The sequence below is a fragment of the Corvus hawaiiensis genome, chromosome 2, assembly GCF_020740725.1.
Source record: "Corvus hawaiiensis isolate bCorHaw1 chromosome 2, bCorHaw1.pri.cur, whole genome shotgun sequence".
NCBI classification, from domain to species: domain Eukaryota; kingdom Metazoa; phylum Chordata; class Aves; order Passeriformes; family Corvidae; genus Corvus; species Corvus hawaiiensis.
Window position 1 is genome coordinate 25,910,052 of NC_063214.1, and position 25,775 is coordinate 25,935,826.

General features: G+C 49.1%; 1 protein-coding gene across 3 annotated transcripts in view; it reads right to left on the reverse strand.

Moving 5' to 3' along the window:
• The window catches only part of LOC125321293 (galactosylgalactosylxylosylprotein 3-beta-glucuronosyltransferase 1-like), a 28,196-nt gene extending 14,331 nt beyond the window's left edge, over nucleotides 1-13,865 (reverse strand). For 2 of the 3 annotated variants that reach the window (XM_048293934.1, XM_048293933.1), the window contains exon 1: nucleotides 13,659-13,743. The gene's annotated coding sequence lies outside the window, so the exon portion shown is untranslated. Of the gene's footprint in view, nucleotides 1-13,658 lie in introns of all 3 variants that reach the window. The other variant, XM_048293935.1, reaches the window with a different exon arrangement.
• Between the last annotated feature and the right edge of the window lie 11,910 nt (nucleotides 13,866-25,775).

Below are 25,775 nucleotides of genomic sequence, written 5' to 3' on the forward strand. Positions count from 1 at the left end.
AAAAATTGAGGCAGGCCGAGATGCTGCAGTGCTTCCCCTCACTGGGCAGCTGCCTGCTCGTTTGAGATGTGCACGATAAAGTGGGAGGATGGATTCAAGGAACCACAGGAGTGGGTGGAATGGGTTATTGCTCTGGGATAAGCAGGGGTAATTACTGTGCAAACACAGCCAAAACAGGGCATTTCTCAGTAGCGAGACTCCTCCGGCCCCCAGACAGGTCTTTAGGAATGGCATCGTTGTAGGACAGAAAGGATAGGCTAGATCTAAGGGACAGTGCCTGAGGGCTCACATCCAGCTGTATTTCTTGTGGGGGTGGGAAAGAGAAGGGGAAAAGGGAGATTTGGATTTCTGTTCTGTAAGTAGCAATTTCTCCCCTAAACTCTGCTGTAACTGGGTGACTGAAAAGCAAAGGGGAAAAAAAAAGAAGCAGTTTTTCCAGGAAGGGAAATGTTAATCATAGAATCATGGGCTGGTTTGGATTGGAAGGGACTTTAAAGATCAAGTTCCAATCCCTCTGCTGCGGGCAGGGACACCTTCCACTAGACCAGGTTTCTCAAAGCCCCATCCAACCTTGCCTCAAACACTTCCAGGAATGGGCTATCCCCAACATCTCTGGGCAACCTGGGCCAGTGTCTCTCCACCCTCAAAGGGAAGAACATCTTCCCAATATTTAACCTAAACCTACCCTCTTTCAGTTTGAACCCATTCTCCCTTATCCTTTCACTACATGTTTTTGTAAAAAGTCCCTCTCCAGCTCTTTTGTAGCCGCTTTTTGGTATTTGAAGGGGCTCTAAGGTCTCTCCAGAGCCTTCTCTTCTCCAGGCTGAACAGCCCCAAGTCCTTCAGCCTGTCTTCATAGGAGAGGTGGATGAAACAGGAAGAGAAAGACTCTGTCCTAAACCCACAACTGAGATCTTGACCTCCCAGTAGCCCAGGCAATAGCAGGAGACTGTGGTTCTGTCCCAGGGTGTAAGAATGCTCTTCTGCTGTGGGTTTTAATCATCCCTCTGCTGCAGACTGGTGAATGGCTGCAGGCAAGTGACACCTGCAATCTGAGTGAGGTGAGCACTCTCCTACTGCTCATGGGGATGGAGGGCAAAGGAAAATTAACCGAGTCCCCTGGAGAGACAAAACCCAGGGAAGTACAAATAATAAAACAATACGGGGAAGGATGGCCAGGTCCTTCCCCAGGGCAGGAAGAGCAGAACTACCAGCAGCTGTGTAGTTTCAAGGCTCAGCCCCATCAATACTCTGTGCCTTGGTGTGCAGGCTCCTGTGGGGACAACTTCCCTAGGAAGTGAGTCACTCCCAATGAAACAGCCGCCCTTCCCAAGCCCCCCGCGCCTTTTCCTCAGATGCAAAGAAAGGCTTCATCCTCTCCTGCCAGCTCCTCCACTATATGGGAGCACAGTTCCTTCAGCCCAGAAACCAGGCTTGTCCCTCGGGAGTACACCGTGCACAACCCCCATCCCTCCACTGCCCACATGAAGCCAAGTTGAGCATTCCTCAAAGCTTGGTCCGTAAACAGCTTGACACAGCACCTTCCTGAAGACATGTCCTTGTCCTAGACATGTGGCTTGTGTGTGTGAGCATGGACTGGAGGAAGGTGATGCTTTATACAGGGCTTTCTTCCAAGTCAAAAAAAAAAAGGAAAAAAAAACCCAACGGAAAACAAAAAAGAAACTTTGATGGAGCTAATTAAATCTGCTGGCTAGGTCCCACGGGAGCCAATACTTTAGAGACAGCACGTGGCTCAGCCTGCTATCCCCAGGTACATCAAGGGTATCCAGGCACTATCTGGGCTATCAGCAGGAATGGAGATAACCCAGTTTGAATACAGACTAGACCTTGAACTTGGCTGCAAAGCCCGTCCTTGCAGGGAGCCTTCCGGAGCCTGAAAAAGGAGGTCTAAGTCAGGCTATTTTTAATCAGCCTAGACCCAAATGTCCTTCACGATTGATCCATACAACCTGTCACCACATTTCTGCCCCCTGAACACTGGTGAGGGTGGGCTGTGACTCAGAGGGACACAGCCCTCTGCCCTGTCACAATTTCCCTGTACTGCAGAGCCATAATCCAGGGATGCCAGAAATACCCAGAGAAAGATTAGCAGCTCAGGCCTGAAGAGAGGCAGGGGGTACCAGATGTCTCCTGAGAAAGCTAGCTCTCTCCTGAGAGACCTCTAAGCTTGGAGTTATCCTTTCTTGAAAGGGAAGTCAGGGGCTTATTCAAACGTCAGCTTCTCTTCCCTGCTGCTGAGCTCTGGCAGAACTGAGGTCCTTTTTAGATGCTGATGACTATTACAGAATAATAATTCCAAACGTATCAGCATGAATCAGCCCAATATCTTCACTAGCCAAAAAAAAAAATAGCTGCTTTTTTTTTTTCCCAAGGAGGCAAAATAATTCTAAGGAAGCAAAAACAATAGCGGGTTGTTCCAAAGTTTCTATATATTTCATTCAGAGCTTTCCCTACTGAGTTAACAGCTGATGCCTGTTCAGCAGGAGTGGGAGCTGTCATTTTACAGCTTTCTTGCAAAAGCAGAAAGGAAAAGCCCATAGTATTTCCTTCCAGAACATTTTCAAAGATGGAGAGGAATTACTTTTTCAGAGAAAAAGGCATTAGGCATTATTTGATGGATAATTACATTTCACAGGTGCTTGTTATGGGGCAAAAAAAAAAAAATCACATTGATCATGAGCTCCTTGTTAAGATATGGGGCCCAAAGGTCAATGCTGTTCCTCTGGTAGCAGCCAGGATGCAGAGACAGGCTTTGATCTTAGCTATGTGTCAATATGACATCAAATGCAGACCTCCAGAGGAACATGCTATCACTAATGCACACTCTTGATTGATTTACACAGCTTGTTTTCCTCCTGCTTTCAAAGGCAATGTTGAAATGCTCTTCCGTGCTGGACTTCCCTGTTACTCCTAGGGAGAGCAAAAGAAAGCAAAGGAGAAACTGCTCTGGCTGAAATCCCACTGCAAATGAGTGGGGCAGCAGTTCAGTTATGCCATTTAAAACACCGATGTAGCTGAATACGTCTGTCTTCCCAAAACCTGTGGAAATACTGGCATTTTAATGGTTACATGTGTGTGCTGGCCCCCTGAGGAATCAGAACCCTGATCTGCTATTGCGTGGAAAGAACTGTGGGCAGAGAATGAGTGCAGTGTAAAGGCAAGAATCCCCCCAAGTTTTTATTTGGGAATGCTGGCTGAATTATATGATCAATAAAAGCATCATGCAAACAGCAACTTTGTGTGGAATGTTCTTGTGGGTGGCTGCTCCATAGAGATTAAGACGGAGAGGACACTGGACAGCACTGATGCCACATCATGCAGGTGTTAGTTGTGTGAGATTAGAGAGAGGAGAAACACCACTTTGGTCTCCTTGATGGACATTTTTGCTGTTGCAGCTCTCTGAGCTGTGTGAAATACGCTCGCTTTGTAACTAGATGAGGTGGTCCAAAATGCTAATTCTGATTTCTTCCTCCAAATAAATCATCAGCACTCTTTATATTTGCCACTTGCTGTGCAGCATCCAAGTGTCATGCGGATACTTCTAGAAACAAACGTAGAATGGATAAATTGGCACCTAGAGAATCGTCTTTTGCAATAGATATACGTTATGGTCCGCTGCTTGATTTGTACCTTAAATGCCACAGCTGATCTGTATAGCTTGGGCTTGATGAAAAGAAACACTAGAATGAAAATTAGAGTCAGCAGACAGTGTTTATTTTCCTGCCTTCTGTGTGTGAAATAAAAAGGGAAGAAGAGAGCAAAAGAAAGAAGGGGCAGGAAGGTGATGGTCAGTGTCCTGCTAGGACTGTCCTGCTGCCCTTCCCTGTCCTAACAGGGAAGCTGTTGACTCTGGACAGGCATTCAGACATTCAAATTATGTGCCTAAGTGTTTGAGATCAAGAGACCCATATGCAATTCCCACCTTCTGGGAATGCCAGGGGAGCAATATCTAACTTGGGCACTGGCAGCAGCTGCCAGAATATATCCCTGCATCATGATCAGAGTGAGTTTTATTTTGTAGTGAAAGTAAGCAGTGCATTTGGGTGAACAGATGGAGCTAAGGAGTAGCAAAAGTCAAATGCCCCTTTCTAACAACAATCCAAACCTACCAGAAGAAAAAAGATGTGGGTTTTGGTTTCTGTTTTCCCATGTCTTGCACAGTTAAAATGGAAGAGTCTGTTGGGAAGGCAGGGAAGGCTGTGAGGGAATTGAGGGCAGACGAGCTCACAGCACGAGAAACAAACTGCTCTCTCTGAGTGCATGGGGCTTGCCATAGGGCTTGCTTGTATAGGAATTGCTCTCTGCCATGCTCCTTAATTGCCCATGAAAGCAGCCTGGTCTGAAAGTCATCTTTGCACGTAGTGTTTATAAACCTTCCCTTGGGAGGGAGGTCAGCCTGTGCTGTATTGTACTCGTGGGCTTATCTGTGAAGTTGTGTGCTTCAGGCTGCCCTAGGCCTGGATGCAAAAGGGGGTTGATACTATCCCCAGGCTGGTGAGTTGCCTGCTCTATCTGTTTCTTGTGACTGGAATATCATCTCTGCACAAATACAACCATGATAACCCTGAGAGATGCGTCTCCCCAGCTCTTACACCTCTGCACTTGGGGTGCTGGGCAGTGCTGTCCTTCCTACCTTAATTCCACATTCATGGGCTGCCAGTTGGCCTTGGACAGAATGACTGATGAATAGATACTTCTGGCTGGATAGGAAAGATGAACTAGACTTTTTTTTTAACCCTTCTCTGCAGTTTGAGAGCCCTTGGAGTTTCAAAGGCAGACCAAGTTGGCCTGGAAGATGAGGGCAGACAAAGAGTGGTTTCTTGTTAAAACCAGAAATGGGCTGCTGCTATAAATCTGAGAGGTGGATATGAATTTCTCCTGATTCTGGGGATGAATCTGGCTCCCTGCTTGTGCTTGGGGAAGGAAAATTCTCTCTGGTTATAAGGACATTTGCGGAGGTCAACAAGCCAGGTCAGGTATTCCTAGCTTCACACGTGGACACATGAACTATATCCATCCACTACCAGCTCTGCAGAAAATACCCCTAAAGGGTCAGCAAGAATTCCTAGGTGGAGGAAACATCCAAAAGCTGCTTGGGAAGGAAGAAACTGGGTTTTCGCTGCTGCTGCTGCTGTAAATAATTTCTAGGCCATTTGTGCTTGTTCTGGTGCTCAGATTAGGACCTGTGTTTGGGTTAGGAAAGAAATACTTGGTATCAGATTTTATCAGTCTGGTAAGTGCAATGCAGAAGGAAGTATACAAGAGCAGAAGTCTTGCCTAGTGACTATTTTGCACCAGTGTTTAACAGTTCCAGGACTTGGTTTTACTTCAAGAGAGCTACAATCCAAGTGTGGCTTGGCATGTCTTGATGGACTATGAATAAAACTTGCTGAGATGGCAGCTTATCTACCACTGAACAGGAGCTGGTGCTGACAGAAGAGCCTCAAGCATCCTCTGCAGCACGCCCAGAAGAGACTGCTAGGTGGGATAAAGTGTGCAGAGTTTGTCCAGCAGGCTAACATGACTAGGAGCACAAGTGGGGAGACTGGTCATGATACAGGAACACGTTACACAGGAACAGTCTTGGATATATTCTCAAAAGGGGGACAAGAGAAGACAACTCCATGCATAAAGGCTCTTTGAATGGTAATGATGCCTTTGCAGTAAACCATATTCACCCCAAAAGTCTTAGCACAGAGGTCAGCAGTGATGATCATAGCAAAATGCTTATCAGTGTCCTGTGACTTCCCTTGTAATGGAGCTGCTGATGCATATCGAGTAATAAAGAGATTTGTTGTGTTTTCCTAAATGCTCCAAGAGTCCTATTCTAACATGGAAGTTAGGGACATCATTTTGGCTGTAAAAAACCTCTTGTTATAATTGGATACCATGCTGCTGAGCACTGTAGGTTTGAGGGAAACAGGAAGCAGGAAACAGTACAAGAGTTGCTAACTAGAATGGCTACTGGGATTACTGGAGGAGCTATGGAGAAGCCTGTGGGCTGCTACAGTTCAAGAGGTGCTGGTATCCCATGCTGGAGGGCAGACATATGAGTTAAGGCAGAGCAGGGGGCTGGATTGAAGAGGATACCTGAAATATCTAATTGTGCATAAAACAGAGGCTGTAAGACGTTGGTGGGACTAGGATGGAGGAGGTGGTTCCAAGGCCAAAAAGAAAACAAAAACAGGCTGGGGGAGCAATGTTGGCCAGGCTGAGATCTGCCACTTAATAACACTTGACAAAATGCAAATAATTTCTCCTTCCTAAAGACCTGCCAGGGGATGCCTCAGCTATCTGGGGTCAGTGATTAACACTCCTTCCTCCTTTCCTATTGCTCCACAGAGATGAGGAGCTGGCACGCATGTCTGAGGGAGGAAAGAAACTTACTGTGGACCATGGAGCAGCAGGATTTGCCAGCTTGCCTCTGACTGCCCAGCCCAGCCCTGAGATACAGCTCAGCCAGGCTCGCATTTGACTTCAGCAGACACTGCTTGTGGGCTTTGTGAGGTGCACAGGGATAATCAGGATTTGGTTTCTGTTTGCTTGCTAATTTCAGCCCCTGCTGTGAGATTTGGATGTTTCTGAGGATTCTGTATTAGCTTTAATGATTAAAAAATTATTTCAATGCTTACTGAAGAAGATGCATGATCTATCATTGAAGCCGCTTAGCAACAGGACTCATTAAGACACGTATTAGTACAGAAAGATACCCTTGCCCCAGCGCCTTCTTGGAATGACTATCCACTCATCTAAACAAGATAAAGGTCTTTGCTGGCCTCCTCTGAGGCCAGAGGATAAAGCAGTCAACTGTGAAACAAGATTTCTTGGTTCTTTTTCTGGCTTCAACTATGCGTCAGTATGTGGATCTGGGCAAATCATTTCACCTGCTTCAGTGCCTCAGTTCCCCCACAGGTAAGATAAGCACAACAATGTATAAGCAGTCTGGGGAAATGACTTTCGACTGCCTAGGCTCATTAGAGAAAAAACAACCAGTGAGGTGAATAAAACTGTCTCAGCCCCTTGCTGGTAGTTTGTACTAACCGCACGGTTCACTTTGCCCTCCTGAAGCCCCACATACAGTTAGCTAATTACAGGGGAGAAAAAAGATCTTCTCCTAACTCCTTACCACCTGGTGGTAGCCAAGCACAGATGTTAAAACTTGTCATTTGGCTCAAAAGAATTAATTTTAGGCAAAGCATTTCTGGTTATCCTTCAAGGAAGGAAAGGGTCTGCCAGTTCCGGGGCAGGATCTAATTTTGCTCGCAGGAACACTGTTAAATACCACGTCTGAGAGGAGAACAGTAATACTTTGTGTTTTATTCCCAGAGTCATTCACTGAATCTCTCAGGCAGCAACATTCTTAGGAGGAAAAACTGAAGTGGGGTGGAAGAAGCAGGTGAAGGAGCAGACATTTTGGTCCATGGTGAAAAAGCTGAGGCACTCCTGATTCTTTGGCTTACATGCAGGACATTGAACTTCATACCTGGATGCACAAGCCTTGGTCACATCTTAGCATGGGGTAAGGGTAAGGGAAGCATAAATGGAAGGAAGACAAGGGAAGAAAAACGGGTGTAGGTGAGAAGCTAAGGTGTGACTGAAAGTGATTCCTGAGGAAAGGAGAGGGAAAAGAAGAAATGAGGTTAATGGGAATGTGAAAGTGGGAGAAAGGAGGAGGAGGAATGAACAAGGGTGAGGGAGCAGGAGACCAAGTGGGACAGTGAGCAGGAGGCACAGTCAAATCATCTGAGCTCTCTCTGAAGAGATTGCCTATTTTGTTTCTGCCTTTTTTTGGTGTGTGATCTTGCCTTAAAATTGCAGGAATGTGGCGGCACAGCACTGGCGCTCTGATTTATTAATTCCATCCCGTCCCACAAGCCCATAAAACAAAAGCATCTGTGTTTGCTCAAGAGAAAACCATGAAGGGCCTCATTCACGTCAGAGGTGGAGAGAGAAGCTGGCAGATACAGGAAAGCCATCGTCTCCTCCTTCCTTTTCACCTTTGTGTGGATCTGGGCTGGGGGAAGGGCCTCGGGAGTGAAGGATCCAGGGGATGAGGTATCAGCAGGGAGAAAGTTAAGATCACCCTGGCAGTTTGTGCTGGAGAAAGTGGAGGGGAGACACAGTGAACGCAATAGGCTGGACCAGTGAGGAAGGCACCCCAGCACAGCAGAGGACAAGTTCCCTTGCTGCTACCCAGGCTCTCCCAGCACTGGTCTCTGAAGTGGCACTTCGTGCAGTATTACCCCAATGAACGACAGTCCTATTGCTGTGGTCACAGTCAGGGCTTTCATGAAGCCCAGCACTGTTGCCTGACCCATAGCTATGCACATAACCATAATAATAAATTAAATCTGCCAGTCACAGGAGAAATACCCCTTTACAGCTGTTTTTAGCTTTCAGAATGAGGGAGGGTCAGGGCAAGATGAATGTCAACGATCCTACTTTAACAACTGAGGCATGAAGGGGAAGAGGAGCCAGCAACCTCTGCTCCTGCCAGGCAAGGATCAACTGTGCTGTTTCTATCAAGAGGCACTGGGAGATTTTTGTTGGGAGCAGAGGACCTTGCTAAAACCCTGCCCTTAAAGACAGTGTCTTTAGAAGCCAGGCTGCCCTTCAACGCTCCAGGGAGGGCAGGGTCTGCAAGTTACTGCTGCCTGCCTGGCCCTTGGCTTTTCCTCCAAGTTCTCCCACACAAGGATTGCTGAGGAGCAATCCTACTTTGCTTAGCAAATCACAGTTCCCATGTGCCCTGTACTCCCCCACACAGACCCACCGTGAACTTACAGAATGAGATAACACTGCGGCTCTAAAATCTTTCATCCAGAGCTGAGATTGCCCGACTGCTAACCCTGTTCAAGTAATCCCAGCACTTTGCTTGGCTACAGGTTGGCTGTACTGGGAATAAATGCCCTCACTCTTACTGACGAGGGGTAACATCCAAAGAAAACCATCTCCTTTTGTAATGCAGCATTATTCATAGACCAGCACCACACAAAGTTGCCAGGATGCTGGCAGTCTGCTAAAATCCACAACGCAGGCAGGGGAAGTGGCAGCGTAAGCACCACTGGACCAGCTCAAATCTCTGCAGAAGTTAACCTGAACCCACTCCAGCTGACAAAACCCTGAGAGAGCTAAGTGTCAGCACACAGGCTGGAAAACACGTATTTTTGCTTCTGCTGGGAAATTAAAATATGCCCCAGTGATCTTCACTTGAACAGGTCTGTATCTTTTTGTCCTTTGTCTCTTACATTGATCAGTGTTGTGGGTTTTGGAAGGTGTAAGAAATCCTATGCTAGAGGATGTGAGAGGTTCAACCCTGAAGATTTAGATCTATTTCAAGTGGACTGCCCTGTCCAGTGATGAACAACCTACTATCCATCAGAATCTCTCCTCTTCCTGAATCCTACACTCAGCACCAGCAGCATCTTGTAGCACAGAGTTCCTTATGTCACAATGCACAGCATGGGAAAATACTTATTTCTATCATCAAATTGCTACCTTTCATGTTTTCCTGAATGCAGTCCAGTTCCTCTACTGAGAAAAGCCCTGTAGAGAAGCATTCATTCTCCCTCTTCTGTGTTGCTGATTGCTTTGTTCTGCACCCCAGCATCCCTCCTCATGTGTCTTCCTGAGCTAACTAACCCCATCTTAAGGAATCTCTCTATGTGCACTGGACATTAGAGGGATTACCTCATTGGAGTAGGGATGAACAGCAAACAAAATCTGAAGATCCCTGTGCTGCAGCTGTGGATCCCAGTTCTGTGTCTCAGACCTGGGAAGCTGTGTCTCATGAGGAAACTTAGTTCCCATTTTATAAATCTCAGGAATTTGCAGAGTGCAATGTTTTCATCTCAGGCAGAGAGATGTCAGACAGCCCCCCACACTGCGTGGTGGAGGAAGCCAACAAGACAGTTGATTGAACACTTGGGAACATTGGCAAAGTAGATAAATTTGAGCTTTTAAGGAAAGGCCTTCGGGAGCACTAATGTCACATGAGAGCAAGCTAGAAGAGACTTCAAGCTCTTAATTATGAGCCTGCACAGCTAAAACAGCATGAAAGATTTCTAAGTGTGCTGACCATAGGTTGAGGTGCGGTTTGGAGACACACCCCGACCTGGAGGAATCAGCGGGGTCTGACCAGTGTCCCTTTTGAAGAACTGGACTTAGGCAGCCATGCCTGCCCCCGAGACGAGGGTGCTGACAGCCACAGGTCTTGTCCATGTCCTGTATTTGTTAGTCTTTTGTGGTACTGGTAGGTTTTAAATCACAGTCCTGTTAGGCTGAGCTGCTTCCCAGCAAGTGCTTCCCAGAGACGCAGGGGCCTCTCGCCTGTGAGACAGATGATCTGGGGCTGTCTCAGCTCTGACGCGATGAGCTGCAGTGTCTCCCCTGTAAAGAGGGGTAGTCATCCTGACAAACAGCTCTGTACGTGGGCAGGGAGTGCTCTTAATCACATATGTGGAGTACTTGGAGATCTCAGGATCAGAAGCGGTGCAGAAAAGCATAATGCTTATTATTAGGCAGAAAGGCCGGGAGCAAAAAGGACAGAGTGATTTTAGACTTCTCCAGGGCCCTGGAGGTGTGTGGGACCTGGATTCCAGTCTGGCTTATTACCTCCTTTTTAGTCTTCTTCTTTTATTAGGAAGAATTAGATACAAGGAGGAAGGGGATAGATACCATCTTTCCTGTGTACATCCTGCAGAATAATTGCAGCGCTTTCCCAGAGCAATTTTGCATGCTCAGTAAAGGGCATCTTTGAAGCCTATCAAATACCTCATCCCTCGTAGGCATACATATGAAGGCTTCCAGCACATGTCTTTATTGCTTCCAAATATTGTGAACAGGAAAGACCACCGAAAATGCTCAAGGAGAAGAGGCCTTGGAAGTAGTTCCAGGAGGTGGATGGAGTTGTGGGGTGGCTTCTTATGGTTGGGACAGGAATATTGTCTCCTGAGGCATTAGAGGTAAGCAGGAGGTAACTGTGCCTGCAGCACCAACACGCTGGGAGAGAGAGGCAGCCGAGACTGGAGTTATGAAGGCACTGAGAAACACAGGAATGTGTAGAGCACTGCCACTGGAAGGTGATTACCGTGGTGAAGAGGGGAGGAAAGCCATCCAGGGGTAGAGCTGGCATGAATCCAATCCAGGCTCCTGCCTGCTAGGTACGACTTTGGCCTCGGACACCAAGGACATCTCCTGGCCTGCTGCTGAAGCAGAGGAAAGTTCCCTGCCAAAAAGCACCTTTACCAGTGCTTCATAGGCAAGAAGAAAGGATGCTGAGTACACAGGAGACACAGCCTTGAGCTGTCCAGTACAACCTCAGACACTCTGCAGGGAAGATGTCATTAGAGAACACAGCCACTAGGCACAAAAACGTTCCCAAGCCATGGAAAGAATATGAATTTAAGGGCTGTACATTGTGGAAGTGTTTTCTCTCTTGCGTACATTTAGCTGCTGTATAGCTCTGTACAGCTCCCTAGGCAACAGTCTTCCCAAATGACACTCTAACAAAGCCCAAAGGTACGGGAGCTTTCCTCATTAAAACCCTTGTCGTGGGAGCAAGTGTCCTCAGCGCAACTGCTTTGCTTTCTATCCCGTGGCTGTTAAAGTGTCTTGCAAGCCAGGCTGAGGCCCTTTGTTGTAAAGGTGGCTGCATCTCAGCTGTGCTCTGTGTCAGCTGGTTGAATTGCTTTGTGATTGCAAGGTTGCCTAGATGATTTCTCTATTATTATTATTATTATTACTACAATTACTACAAATTTTTACTACTATTATTTTTACTTCGACACTGAAAGCGTCAAAGAAGAGCTTTAACTTGATCTCATCAGATTCCTGAAACACCCGATACGACGTGTTAGCTGCACATCTACCTCTGTACATTAACTGCTCTGCGGAGCCTTGATTCAATGCAGACTGGAGTACCCTGAAAGCAACACCAAAGTCACTCCTGGGAGGGGGCAGGGAGGAAGGGAGGGCAGCAATCACAGCCACGGAGCTCCTGACCTCACACCGGGCAGACACAGCGTGCGCTCAGCCACTGGCACTCCTGCTCTGTCTGTATCCCAGGTGAGCCTGCCAACAGACAGCTTCCAGGAAACCATGGAGCAGGCACCAACCAAAAGTGATCGAGGCCCCCACATCCTGCTTCAGGGCACAGAGAAAAGGGACTTGGCAGCATGCATGGCTGCAAACAGATGTGACACAGGCTGTGACACACAGCTCTGCCAGTGGCCTCCTCCTGCCCTGTAACCCTCTCTGCTGCCTGACACTAAGGTCCCCATAATCTCCTACCAAGGAATCTCTTTTTGGAGTAATGATGGCTTCCCTCCTGTGAGGTTCCTATCCTGCTGTCTCTGTGCACCTGTCTCCCAGTTTGTGGAAGTGCTACATGGCCCCTGTTTCTAGTCCTGTCTGAGGCTCGTGAGGTCAATGCCTTGCACTTCTGCTGGCTGTCCAGGGCTGCAAGGCATGAACCTCCCCACCCATTTTTCCCTTTCTGCACCTGATGAGATTTAAGCCCAAGCAGAAGTGGGTGATCAGACCCATGTGTGAAGCTGCTGTATCCTGTTACACTCTCTGCATATGTGCTTTGCACAAGGAAGCTTCCTGTGGGTCCAGAAAACGAGCTGAAAGCACCTGCAGAAGCTGCATTGCTCACTCTCCCCCACTCACTTGCTGAGCTGTGTGGACTTCAAGTTGTTGGACAGGTATTTATAGATTGTCATGACTGCTCTGCTACGTTGATGCTTGGTGCTGCCCTGCTGATTCCAACGCCCCTTCTCTCCAGCTGCACAGAAACTGCCCCTTGGCAGGTTTCCCTAAGGATTGGCTGAGGAACTGGCTGCTTCTTTCCAGATTTGCAGCACCTTGAGGGGTTTCTCTCTGTCACGCACTGGCTGCTGACCCTCCCCCTCCTCTCCCCCGGCCCGAGGCTGGATGGGCGAGTGGCTGGAGCGGGAGGCAGAAAAAAAAGTACTTTCCAACTCAACCAGCAACATCCACGCCAAACTGCTCCAGAAAACCAGCAAGTGCATCCCTCGGCAGACACCCGTGCGCCAGTCAGGGGTAGAAACGGGCAGAACCCTTCCCCAGACGTCCTGCTCTTGCCTCCCAATACACCTCTCCAGAGCCCCTCACAGGGACGCCCACTTGGGGTCGGTTCCCAGCGAGGCTACCTGTGCCTGCACACAAACCCCGTCGCCCTTCTGTAGTTTGGCTTTTCCGGTATTTGCCACCAAGAGGCTCAAAAAAACCTCTCCGGGAGCAGCGGCATGCCCGGGACCCGCGTTTGGGTACCCTTGCTCGGAGATCCCGGCGGCGAGATTCCCGGGTGGACACACACCAGGAATCGGGGCATCTCCCCACAGCTGGAAAATTCCAGTCTAGGAATGGGATGTCGCTCCTCTGGAAGGTGTCCGGACCAAGCTGTGCGGGGATGCAAGGACAGGGGCTCCCCGTGAAGCGCGGAGCCGGTTCGGGAACTGAGCAGGGATGAAGTTCGGGGATACAGCTGCCGGTCGTAGGGCAGGGCACCTCTCCAGCGCCAAGCGCCGGGGGACCGCAAGGTCACCGCTGTATCCCCGGCGCTGCTCCCACCCCCAAAGCCCCGGTGCCCGAGCGCGGGGTCTCCCGCTTACCTGGCGAGATGAGCCGGTCACGGCGGAGACGCCGGGGCGCCGGTCGCGGGGCGGCACCGCACCGGGGGCAACCGGGGGAGCATCGCCCGCCGCCGGGCGGAGGCGCGTCCTCCCTGCGCCCTGGGAACGGCACCGACACCGACACCGACACCGGGACCGGCACCGGGACCGGCCCGTCGGCGCTGCCGGCGGATGGCGGCGCCCGCCTTCAGACGGCGCCGGCGATGCGGCTACGCGCGGCGCGGAGCCGATTTAAGGCCACCCCGTGCCGGGGGTGGGGGGAGCGCCGAGGGCCGCCCGCAGCGGCTCCTGCGCGCCGCGCATCCCGCGGGGCCACCTTAAGCGGGGAAGGGTCGAGCGCGGAGGCAGCGAGGGGGGAAGGAGCGGCGAGGAGGCGATCCGAGCCGGGAAAAGGGGGAAAGGCGAGCGGGGCCGGGCACGGCCGCAGCGCTGCCCCCGCCGCCCGCAGCGGGGCCGGGCACCCTCGAAGGGGGAGGGTTCCTGCCCCGGGCCGGCCGCTGCTCTTCCCGCCGAAGGCGAGGGGCCGGGATTTTTTTTGCCCGTCCCGGAGGTCTCGCTTTGCTCCTGACTGGGTGCTGGAGTGATTTCCCGCTCCGGCTGCTTCAAGAAAGAGCCACCTGCCATGGCTACAGCCCGTGCGGGTTGGCTATCGATAAGGCAACCTCGGGGTCACAGCCCGAAGTCGGCGGCCACAGTGCTTCTGGGATTTGATCCTCCCGCTTGCTGCGCACACCGCCACTGCGTGCCTCAGTTTCCCTGAGGTGGGATGACGGTGATGTTGGTGCAACCATTTCACACTGCAGCAGCCGCTGGGCCATTCCTTGCTCTGGCCACTTGAACAGCCACAGCCAATGCTTTGCCTGGCGGCCCCTGCCTCGGAGCAGGTTAGGAGGGAGCTGAAGACTGGCCTGCTTCAGTTTTCCCCTGCCTGCCTCCCTTAGGAGCTCTCTCTCGGCCATAATAAAGTCACCATGCTGCTTGAAGGGGGATGTGAGAAGCAGCTCTTGCTTCAGCCTCCCAGCTGGGGCTGGATGCACGGAGGGCAGAAGTGAGGTCTGTACACCTCAGCCCTGCTGTAGCAAACTTCTCCTTGCACTGGGCTGCACAGCACACACATCTATTCCTCCCTTACCCTTCTGAGGGTTGTGACTGCCATATTCCAAGAGTTTCTCCTGAAGAGGTTTCGATAAAACAACTCTCAGCAAACCATGAGGCACAGAAGGTAGCACAGTCCCAGGCTCAGGTGGGGAGTTGTTGATCAAGTTTAGCTCCAGGTAACAAAGCTCCTGCCGTGGGATGCAGTAAGCTGTGCAAAATATTTTGAGATCCTTGGCTGGCAAGCGCTCTTGGAGAAGAACAAGAGAAGTCCGTCTTCTCAGGTTAGCTGTCAGGTCTTGACCACATTTTTTTCTGGAGCTGGCATTGCTGAAAACACCTTGGAAAGAAAGACATCAAGTGTCTTTTTACAGCCCAAATGACATTTACAACGTGGAACATAGAGGCAAACCCAACACAGGCAAAGCAGCAGGCCAGTGCCAGTGCCTTTGCTCACCTGCTTCTCCCTTTGCCAAGGGGACGTTCTGAGCAGATGTGTTCAGTGCCCAGCAGGACTGTGGCTGTGCTCAGCACTGCTGTGCTGATGGCTGTGCAGACCCACTGGCTCTGTCCTTCTGCACCTCTCCCCCGGCTAGAGCAGGGCACAAAGTGCTGCTCTTCACCAAGTGTATTGAGGGCTGGCACTATTCTTCCCTGGCATCCCAGGCTGCCCTTAATAGAAGCCATCCATCCATCCATCCATCCATCCATCCACCCAGCCATCCTCAGTGTTGGAGGCATGAAGTCCCCAGGTTGTACGGTCAGGGCAGAAGAGTTCTGTGTGCTCGCGGATGAAAGCCAGAATGTGGGTGTCAGGAAGTGGTGAGATGCTTCCCCACAGATGGCTCAGCAGAAGCCTGAATTCCTCTTGCACTACTGGCAGAAGCATTACCCTGCTCCAAGGATGAGTTAGCTGGGTTGTTCCAGCTCTGCGGAACCTTGATTTTGGGAAAATCCGCACCAAAAAAATTGATTGCCTACGCCTGCAAGGCACTGAGTCTTTCAGCATTCCCTGGGATAAGGCAGAGGCTTTATCCTCCTGTGGCTGGGGAGGAGATGGCTGACTGTATTAACCACAGACATCTCGGGTCGTTAGTGAGCTGCAGGCAATCCTTGGGTGAGCACCCTAACCCTGGGACCTCTCTAGGAGAGGTTGGTTAAGGACTTTGACTTCTGGGGCTCTCTTTGGAGTGGAAAAGCATGAGGAAGAGATCAGATCCAAGGCTGCTGGATACTCTGGGAGCCCAAACCACTCAGGCTTTGCTTACTCATGCTCCATGCTCTCCCTTTTTATGTCCACAACCTTTGACATGTCTGTTTTGCTGCTACACACAGAGCCACAGTTTAGTCAGCCTGTTCTATGGTTGGACTGGGGGTGCTGAGAGTTGGCAGTGCAGGAAGATACTTCCCCTCATCCCCCAGTCAGAGCTGGCTCCTGGCAAAAGCTGCACACTTTGGAAATGAGACTCAGTTCTGGGGCAGCTGGGTCTGTGCAGAGATATTTTTCTTGGTTAGAGCATCCACAGTAGATTTATTGGAGGAGACGGTGGAGTATCCAGTGTGCTACAGTCTTTTTTATCCCTCCTGAAGGCAGTGGCTGGGGCAGTCTGTGTTCCTAGCCACATGGCAGTGGGGTTGCTGCCCTGGTAAGATCTTCCTCCTTCCACTGCCACCACAGCTCTGTCCAGCACAGACATATGCAGCAATCCACACTGCAGTGCTCTGGGTGGCAGCTCTTCCCCGGCATGCTATACCTTCCCAGGCCATCTGTCCCTCTCTGCCCACACTTCCTTCCACTGAAAGTACAACATGATGTGAAACTCCATAAAATCTTCATCCTGAGGTTGCTACTAAGCTAAGCTCCTTCCCAAGTGATAAGTGCTTCAAGATCCTGGGAGAGATGCTGCTGGAGAGAGTGGCTTACAGTTGCAATCTGTGCGCAATTTATTCCTGCAATTTGCTTTTCTTGCTTTTTCACTGCCATGCCCTAAGGGGCCTGATGCTGTGTCAGCCTTGAGGCAGACCCACAGACCACATCCCTGAATCTTGCAGCAGTAGGTCACAGGAGAGGAAACACTGTGGAAAATATTCACTGACTCGTGTTGCAAAGGAAGAAGCTGTGCCGCAGCGTTGTGAGCCTCCTGAGGTCTTACTCCATCTGGGCTGAGTGGCTGCAGCTGCTCCCCACTCTCCTGACTCACCCCTCCTGTTGCAGCTCTTAGAAGCAATGCATGGTACAGTGTGTGTCTGAGGCACTTTATAGAAATGCGGGAGTGAGTTGTTCGCACTTCCCACCCTTCCTTTTGACAAGGGATTTGGCTGCAGGGCACCAGGGACTTTGCCGGTGTCCTCTGCTGTGGGAATGTGTGTGGTGCTGTGCTGTTGGGACCATCTGCTAGCAGCTGTGCTGAGAACTTGACTCTTCAGTGCCCTCAAGGCAGGGGAGAAGCAAAGAGAGCCATTGCTGATTCCCAGCTGGGATGGTGTATTTCACAAACAAAAGATGAGGAAGAGCTGCCAGCAGCCCTGGAGAAGGCACTCAGGGGATGTGGAATTGGGAAGGAAACCTACTGAAAAGGTCAGTCCGGTGTTGTGCCCGCACCTGACGTGGCCTGTGAAGCATTGCTAGATAGTGGCATCGCACAGTCTCTGTAAATACAAATCTCAAAACTCTGCGCACACACACAGTAAAGTGAGCAAAACCTTTCCTGTGAATTGGGAAGGTAAAACTTTTCCCTTTCTGCTGAGAAGGAGGATAAGCCCTGGAAAAGACAAGTTATTCCCCCAAAGTCACCCCTGAAATCCACATCTGAGAGATGCAATGAGACACCAGTGGTCTTGCCTGCCAAGCCCCTCCCTGCTCAGGCTACCTACAGCCCGATGGTATTTTTAGAGAGCTTGCTGAGCTATCTTCTGCCTTCTCCACACCTCTGCCCCAGGACAGCTTCCCAACTTCCTTTCTTCCCAACCTTCTGAATATGGTTAAAGAGTAATGGCAGGGGATGGAGAAGGGTGTCAGGTGCGTCTCTTCCAAGGTCCAAAGCTGCAGCAGAGCCTCTCTCTCCTCATTGTAAATCTGCCTGAGAATATGTACGGCAGAACAAGCAGTCCTTGATCTAAAATATGCCATCCTTTGAAGAACCTGTGCTTCAGCGAAGCAGCCAGCAGTTGCTGCCTGAAGAAGGCTGAAAAGCCACTCTGCAAAGCTCTGCAGTTTCATTTCTCTCCCCCTTGAAGCACCAGAACTGTACACTAATCAAGCTATTTCTGCTATAAGCTTGGGAGGAAAGAAAAGAGATTGTTAGTGTTAATGCTATTTTTAAATACTTTGCAGACTCTTGAATAGGATGATGATGGGGGCCGGGTAAGGACCCAGACAGAGACAGATTGATGTGTGGTAAACACATCTGCTATTCTTCAATTGGGAGGCAGCTCTTTCGGCAGCACCGCTCCAGAGGTGCAGCAAGGAGCCGCTGTGAGGGCTCTGCTCACAGCCTCCCACAGGCCTTTGGCTTGGTGCTTCCAGTGCTCTCTGCTCCCTCCTCGGCCACCTGCAAGGCAGTGTTACTGCCGAGGGGCTTAGAGCTTGCAAGCTCCCCAGGAATCAGCTTCCAGCATGTGTAAGGGCCCTCACACAGCTTCTGTGTGGGGGAAGCAACTGCCTGCTTCTGCATACACCTTGCACCCTAGGGATGGGGTCTGGCTGGAGAGAGCATGAGTGACTGCCTATCCGCAGATCCTCCTGCCCACCAGCTAAAGAAATGCAGAACTAAAGAAAGTCTCAGGCTTTGCTCTCATCCCAGCAGGAGAGAATGTTCCCATGTGATAGGGAGAGAACAGGATGGGAGCAGGGAGGTGAGAAGGAGTGTTGTACTGATGAAGAAGTTTAAAGAAACCCAAGCTCAGGTGACAAATTCAGGTTGAGTTTTCCCTAATGCCAGTAGCAGGTCAGAAATTTGAAGATATATAACGACCACCTGAAGGCAGCCAGCCCTTCTGGTCTTCCTGAACCATTGAGCTGTTTGGTCGGGGGCTCCACGTGTACCCCAAAGATGGCACTTCAGCATCCTGCCCCTCTGGAAAAGTCTTGCAAAGGGAAAATATGATTTACCTTTTGATCGATTTATGGCCCATTCTTTAATGTCAAGCAGAGAGCTATATCCTGAGGGTTAATCTCTACAGAATGGCTTAAAAAAGGAAGATGCTCTCTGTTAAACTGTCAGCTTTAAGAACAATTTCTATGCCATTCTGTCAGTCTCATCTCCATTAAATTCTGTAAGGCTTTTCCATAAAGTTCTATAAGTAACTACTTTTTAAGAAACTAAATCTTATGTGAGCTATCAGTTGAAAGCACGGATGGATCCTCCATCCCATTACAGTGAATTGATGCACAAGTAGTTTTGAAAACACTGTCATAGAGACCCCGACCTCGACGAGGAGATGTTGCCATCAACACACCCTGACCACAACAGATCTCTCTGCCCTGCCATTCCTAACAGCCAATATTAATCTTGCATCCAGAAAGATGCAAACAGCCCTGCTTTCCACAACAACTACTGACAGTGATGTCAAATCCTTTTCCCAAAAGCCGATCGTGACACATCCTTTGTCTGTTCCTTCTGGGAGGCGGAGGGAGGCTGGGGGTGGAGAACAGAGGGCAGTTGTCACCCAGCTCCTCGGCTATATGAGAAAGTGGCTTCTGTTTCCGAGCTTCTCTCTGCTCCACATCTTTCATCGGCATCGAGTTGAACAAGACTTTCTTTTGTACGAGGGGAATGAATGGTCCGTGCAAGGGTCAAATAGCACTGCCTGCCCAGGCTGGGACCTGCCTCACACAGTATGGGCTTGTCCTGGGGACACGCAATTGCCGTCAGTTGTATGTGCCCCCAAGGCTGGCCTTCCCTCCTGGCACTGGACACAGGGGGGCAGAGTCTATGCATCCATCCAGCCGCGGAAGGAGGCAAATGTCAGGGCAGTACTGCCCTCTTCAACATGCAGTGCTGCATCCGTGCAACATCTAGTGGCTGCGGAGGGCTGTTCTGCACTTGGTGCCCCCCCACTTGCTGGGTTAGTGCTTGAATGTTAGTCTGAGCATGCCAGCAGTTCCATGTAGTCACAGCTGTGAAGTGCTGGATGAAAGACCTACATGTAGAGGTCAGGTAGGAAATTTCTCTTGATGTGGTGATGTTCTGATCTGGGTTACAGCTCTAGTTGTGATTTTTGGTCTTTAAATGAGAGGCAGCCACAAATCCCTATGGACTCTCCGAGTCAGCCTCATGCCTCCTCCAACACAAACATTCAAAGTCATCTCATAAATGCGACAGAAGCTTTTGATCATCGTCTGCTAGAACAGAATCTGCCTCCTGCTGTAGGTTATGCATCACAGAAAGATGTATGCTGGTCTTTGCTGGTGAACACTTAGATGTTCGTTCATCCAGCCTTCTAGGATGCGTGGGACCCCTTGGCTACGTCAGCTACTGATGCCAGCCTTCTGAGGCTGGGTAGCCAAGTCTGGGCAGAGCCTTTCCTCTTAGGAGGGCTGAATCTGTTGATGAGAAAGCAGACTTTGTCAAGGCAGAGAAGTACAGGGTGCCCAGTTTTCTTTGCAATGTCTTTTCCTCTGAGCCTTCAAGCTCTTCCTCAACAAGAACAGCTTCCACTACTCCACTGTAATCCTGCTTAGGTTTCTGCTTGGGAGATAGCTTGGACATTACAGGTTCAGTGCTTTTAACATTCTTTGCTTTCTGGAAATCTCCTGACCACTGTTCAGGCCAAGGTGATTACAGCTGTGCTGAGTGGAACAGCAAAAAAACCCCAAGCCTGAGATGAATGCCAGAACAGGCTGTTTCTGTGTCAATCAGCAATGAAGAAGTCTGTGTCCATGGGCAAAACCAGGACATGAACAGGACAAGAGGCTGCAAATGTGTCTGTAGAAGAAGTAAAGACTCTTGGTGATTGCTATATTATGCTACACCAGCAAATAGAAAGGCCACTCTGCTGAGCTCTTTGTTAAAGGCATCTCAACTTCTAAGCTGTCAGTTCTGAGTGCTTGTAGTGCTTGGCCAGTTAATGGTTTTTGCAACATGAAACTCTATTTCAATCCTGAAATAGAGTATTACAAGGTGTGCTAGACCAGTGTGACATGACAATGACCTAAAGGGGCTCAGAAAGCTTTCAGACCTCTGGACAATGGGTTATACTGCTGCTGATGGGCTGTCCTTAAGGACAAGAGGCAGTGCCACCCAACCTGAAACAAGAGGAAAGACTCTGTGTGCAAAGAAATGGGATGAGCTCATGAGCACTGATATGGAAGTCCCTTCCTCTCCATCCTCCTCCATCTGTTGACCTCATCTCAGCGCTGCAGAGGACACTCTGCGTGGGAGATTCAAACGTTAGTGCAGACTTTGGGCTTGCTTGGCTCTCAGCACCTCGCCCACACAAATCCTGCCAATAGTCATTATTGTGATGTCTTCAGAGCTACTTCCAGTGAGAAATATTGGGAGGAGAATGATGGGTGGATGTAATGTAATGTGCTGACACCACATGGACCTTGTACCCCACTCTTTATTTCAGTCTCATTTGTGGTGAAAGGCCTCCTTGCAATTTCTGTGCTTTCCATCTCAGAAGCAGCAAAAGATCAGGTCAGGGATATGAAATGGACATGAATGTGCACAAGCTCCATGTGTGTGCATGCAGGTGTGCTTTTACCTCTGCAGCACAAGGAATAAAGTCAATGATATCTCCTCGAGTAAGTCATGGGCCACCTGTCACCTGTCTGCAAGTCTGATTTTGTCAGACAAGACTGATTTTGTCAATAGGGCATCTATATGCAACATTGTCCTAAGAAGAGCTAATACTCTTAATGAGAAAAAGACAACATATGTACTTTTGTATCCTCTAAGACTTGAATATTCTGGGAAGTTGAGTCGTGTGGCAGCAGAATAGCAGTTACTGCTCTAGCTATGTTATTTTAACTCCCTCATGTGCATAATCTGTTCTGGAATAAGAGTAATTGTTCCAAGGTAAGAAAATGCTTTTATTCTAGAACATCATCTCCCTGAGGGTGAATTATACTGAGAGCAGAGTGTGAACTAGTTTTTCCTGCCTTACCAGACTTCAGGATGCAAAAATTGTTTTTTGATCGGCACCAGAATAAATATCAGATTATTCTAAGATTTTTATCATTGAAAATAAATCAGTGAGATCAGGAAGAGCTCCTTAGCATCCTACTGATCAGTATCTGCTGTGGGTGGATGATCCACAGTTTGAGGCCCCTTGACTCTCTGATTCATGGATGGACGTTTACTTAGAAATCCTGCTTAGCAAGAAATGTCCTGAAAACTGTACCTTCACTGTAATAAGTGTGTGTTCTGACTCCTATTGTCTTCTTTTTTTTTAAATTTGAAGTGTCCTTGTCCTTGAGAAAAGTTTCATCTTTGATAAAATCAGTTGGTATTTTCCAATGAAACACTGGTTTGTTAAAAAATTCATGACCAGCCTTAGTAGTATTAGCATAGATTTAATGGTATAATTATCTAACTATAGTTATGCTGGTCAGTTCCCTGAGGTACTGAAGCTCTCAGCTCATCTTTTCGTGTGCATGCGAGCTCAAATGATAATGCAAGTCAAGTAATCCCCTCCCCTGAACATGGGCATCACATCTCTTCCCTGAAGCTACCCTTGCTAGTGGTGCTCAGTAGCACTTACCTGATCCTGCCGTGCAGCCCCCTGGCCTGCCCTTCCCGGGCTCCCCACACATATGCTAACAGCTGGGATTCTCCTGAGGCTCCCTCAGACCCTCACCTTCCTGACAAGCAGCATTGCCAGCCACTGCATCCCTTACCCCCGTGCTCTGCGTTTGCAGCATTGCCAGCACCCAGGACTGCTCTCGGGCTGGTGACCTTGACGCAGCAAGCTCTGTTACCTCCTCACGAGCCTGCCTGCCCACCAGCTTGCCTTTGCCTTCCGAGCTCGTCCTCCCCCTTCCAAGGGCGCACTTGGAGCTTGTTGTAGCATCTGCTGCCCTCTCATTTGGAGTCTCAGTGAACGCTGCTGCCCTCAGCTAACTGTCAGTATTTATCATGACATCCCATTAGCACAATCCACACTAATGACTCTGAAAGATGCATCCATTTCCATTTTCTAAAGGGCTTCCACTGGCTGGAATCCAGCTGCAGGGTGAGGCTGGGGAGGGCAGCAGGGGGACAGATCTTCGTGTTGACAGAGCAAAGCATACATATCATTACCAAGCGCTCTTCCCTCCAGCGGCTCAGCAGCTGTCAGGGGCGAGTGAGGGATTCCTCTCTTGGCAGCTCAGCGCTCGGTCGGGGCACTGCAAGGTGTGAGCCGGCTGGGGGAGAGGGGGGAATCACCTCCCTTTTGCCATCTGCGTGGACAGAACAGCTTTCCAGTTAAACAGACTGCAATTGTCCAAAGCTGCCATTTCTCTCTGAAGTGTGTGTTGAGAGTTAAATCTGCAGTCTCACACCCGGTGTGGAAGAGCTGGCAGACAGGACACAAAAAGTTAGTGGGCAGCGTGTATGTGGTGGGGAGAGCAGGCAGGATTGGGGAATCATGATGCATTCTCTCCCTACCCCACACAGCACTCAGTTCACCTGGTGTGCAGGTCTCAGCCCCTGGGGTCTATCTCTATAAGGTCTCTGATTTGTCCTCCCCAAATGGCCCCAGTGAGGAAGAATTAACTTCTCCCATACATCCAGCACTCTTACTCACTCCTTTCCAACACCTTCTTAATCCAAATCCTGTTTGTGTCCCTTTTGTCTGACTGAATTGGACTTTACTGCAAAGGAACTGAGCAACTTCGCTATCAATCTTGTGTAGAGAGGGGAAATGGGTCCATGGGAGATGCTTGTAGCTCCTGCTATGTCATTCTAGGTGGAGATAAGTCAGTTCTGTTGCAGTGAGACCAAAAAATAAGGGTTACAAGAAATCAGGTTTGTATTCTGAGCCCAACCCTGATGTCTTGCAGCAGTCCCTGGTGGGTGTTTTGGTTCAGGTGAAGGCAGAAGAGCATATGGCAGGCAGAAACCCAGGGCAATCAAACACAGTAGTGCCATTCCCTTCTTAGGACTTGACACCATTTTCTCCTTGTCCCTCTCACATCCTGACTCCAAAACCTCCCACCCAGAGCTGGCACTGATCACTCTGTGCTACCCAGCACAGAGGCCTCTATACAAGTGAAATGAAGTAGAGGGAGCTTCCATCTCTGCCCGCAGGAAACTTTTCCACAACGCAGTGCAACTTTGGCCATAAAACTTACCTGATACTGAGTTGGAAATATCCTCTTCTGCTCCTGCTTATTGCAGTTTGTCTCCTGCCTCCCTAGCAACCTTGCCCTTTAGCTATTGATGAATAGCTGTGTTTGCTTTTGGTCATCTATTATCCCACAAATATAGATTTAACTTCCGTAATACTTGCTGTAAATTTGACCTTCTAGCCCTCTGACTGGTCTCATCATTTCTGTCTGATCTCCAGTTCCAGAAATGGCCAGAAGTGCTACAAGTAAACAGCTGATGTAAACTCTTGCCAGTCAGATTTCTCCCCATCTTTCTTAGGTGCCCAAAGCAACAAGGACCATTTTCTACACATTTTTATATTAAAACCTTCTGTTTAGTTGATGCTACTTCTCCCTAGGACCTATGCTGTAACCAGAAACATTTCACATACCTTCTATTTGCTGAGTATGTGCTAGCAATATTTTAGCCTTGACTTTTTAAAATGAATCCCATCTGGACGTTTCTTGCTGAGGTTTCCAATCTCTCTTGCTCTGTTCCTTGTTTGCTTTGGTCTTCATTATTTCATCCCCAAGGATCCATGAAAAGTTTCTTTAGTCCTCCTTTGATGTCTGTCCTTGTCTCGCTGCCTGTATACTCTCCTTTCACATTTTAATTCATTGAGAAGTTCCTTGCTTATCCAAATGAGCCCTATGCTGAAATACCAGTCTTCCTGCTGAACAAGACTGTTCCTATGCTCTCAATAATTTTTTAAGAATCAGTCAGCCCCCCTCGGTATCTTAGGCCCTCATGGCAGCTTCTTTCTCATATGATTCTGCCTGGAAGGTCTCTAAAAAAAAATCAAAATTTGCTCTGGGAAAACCCAGAGTATTAACTGCTGTTTACCTTCCCAAACCTTCTCCAGATCTTAAACTCAATGATTATATGGTTACTGTGGTCCAAACTATTTTCATTCACCACTATTACCCCCTGTTTGTGAACACGAAGAGCATTGCTTTATCCCTGCAGTGTTTTGAGGTTCCTAGGACATACCTGGGTTTCCTCTTGTTCTCCCAGCAGATGTCTGGATGGTTGCTATTCCCTGTGAGGATCAGGGCCTGCACTAAGGAGATTTCTGTTGGCTGTTTTTAAGAAGCCTCATTTACTTCCTCCTCTTGGTCAAGGGTTTGTGATGGAACCCCAAAGCAACCTCCTCATGTTTCTTTCTTTGCCCCGCCTGTGCTTCCTAAAGAACATCCTTGGCCTCCAGCTATGAGTAACGTCCTACCATGTCTCTGTGATCCCTCATGAGCCTTCCTTGCTCACTGCAGTCTGGAAGATGGAGAGGAAGCTGGATGCAGGCACACACAGTCCCTTCAGGCGACTTCCCTTTGGGTGAGAAACCTCTTGCACCATTTTGGTTCCCAGCCATGTTCCCTTACCTTGTGGTCTTCGGCACTGTGGCACACTGGTTCCTCCCCTGCTGCAGCCTGGAAAACTCTATTGCTTTGTATTACTGAGGCATGACAGTGAAACAAAGCTAAAACAAACACAGAAAGATAGATACTGAGATGTTCAGATTCAGAATGAGGATAAAAATAATAAATAGGCCTTAACAATAAAACATTTTACTGCTATAACATGTTTTTCACTGCTGCCCTCTAAGAAGATGGGTACTGTACATCATATGCTGTGACAGGGTGGTCTCGCTAAAAGCAAAATGATGTGTGATGTGAGTGAGAGATTCATGGCACATTGGAGACTATCT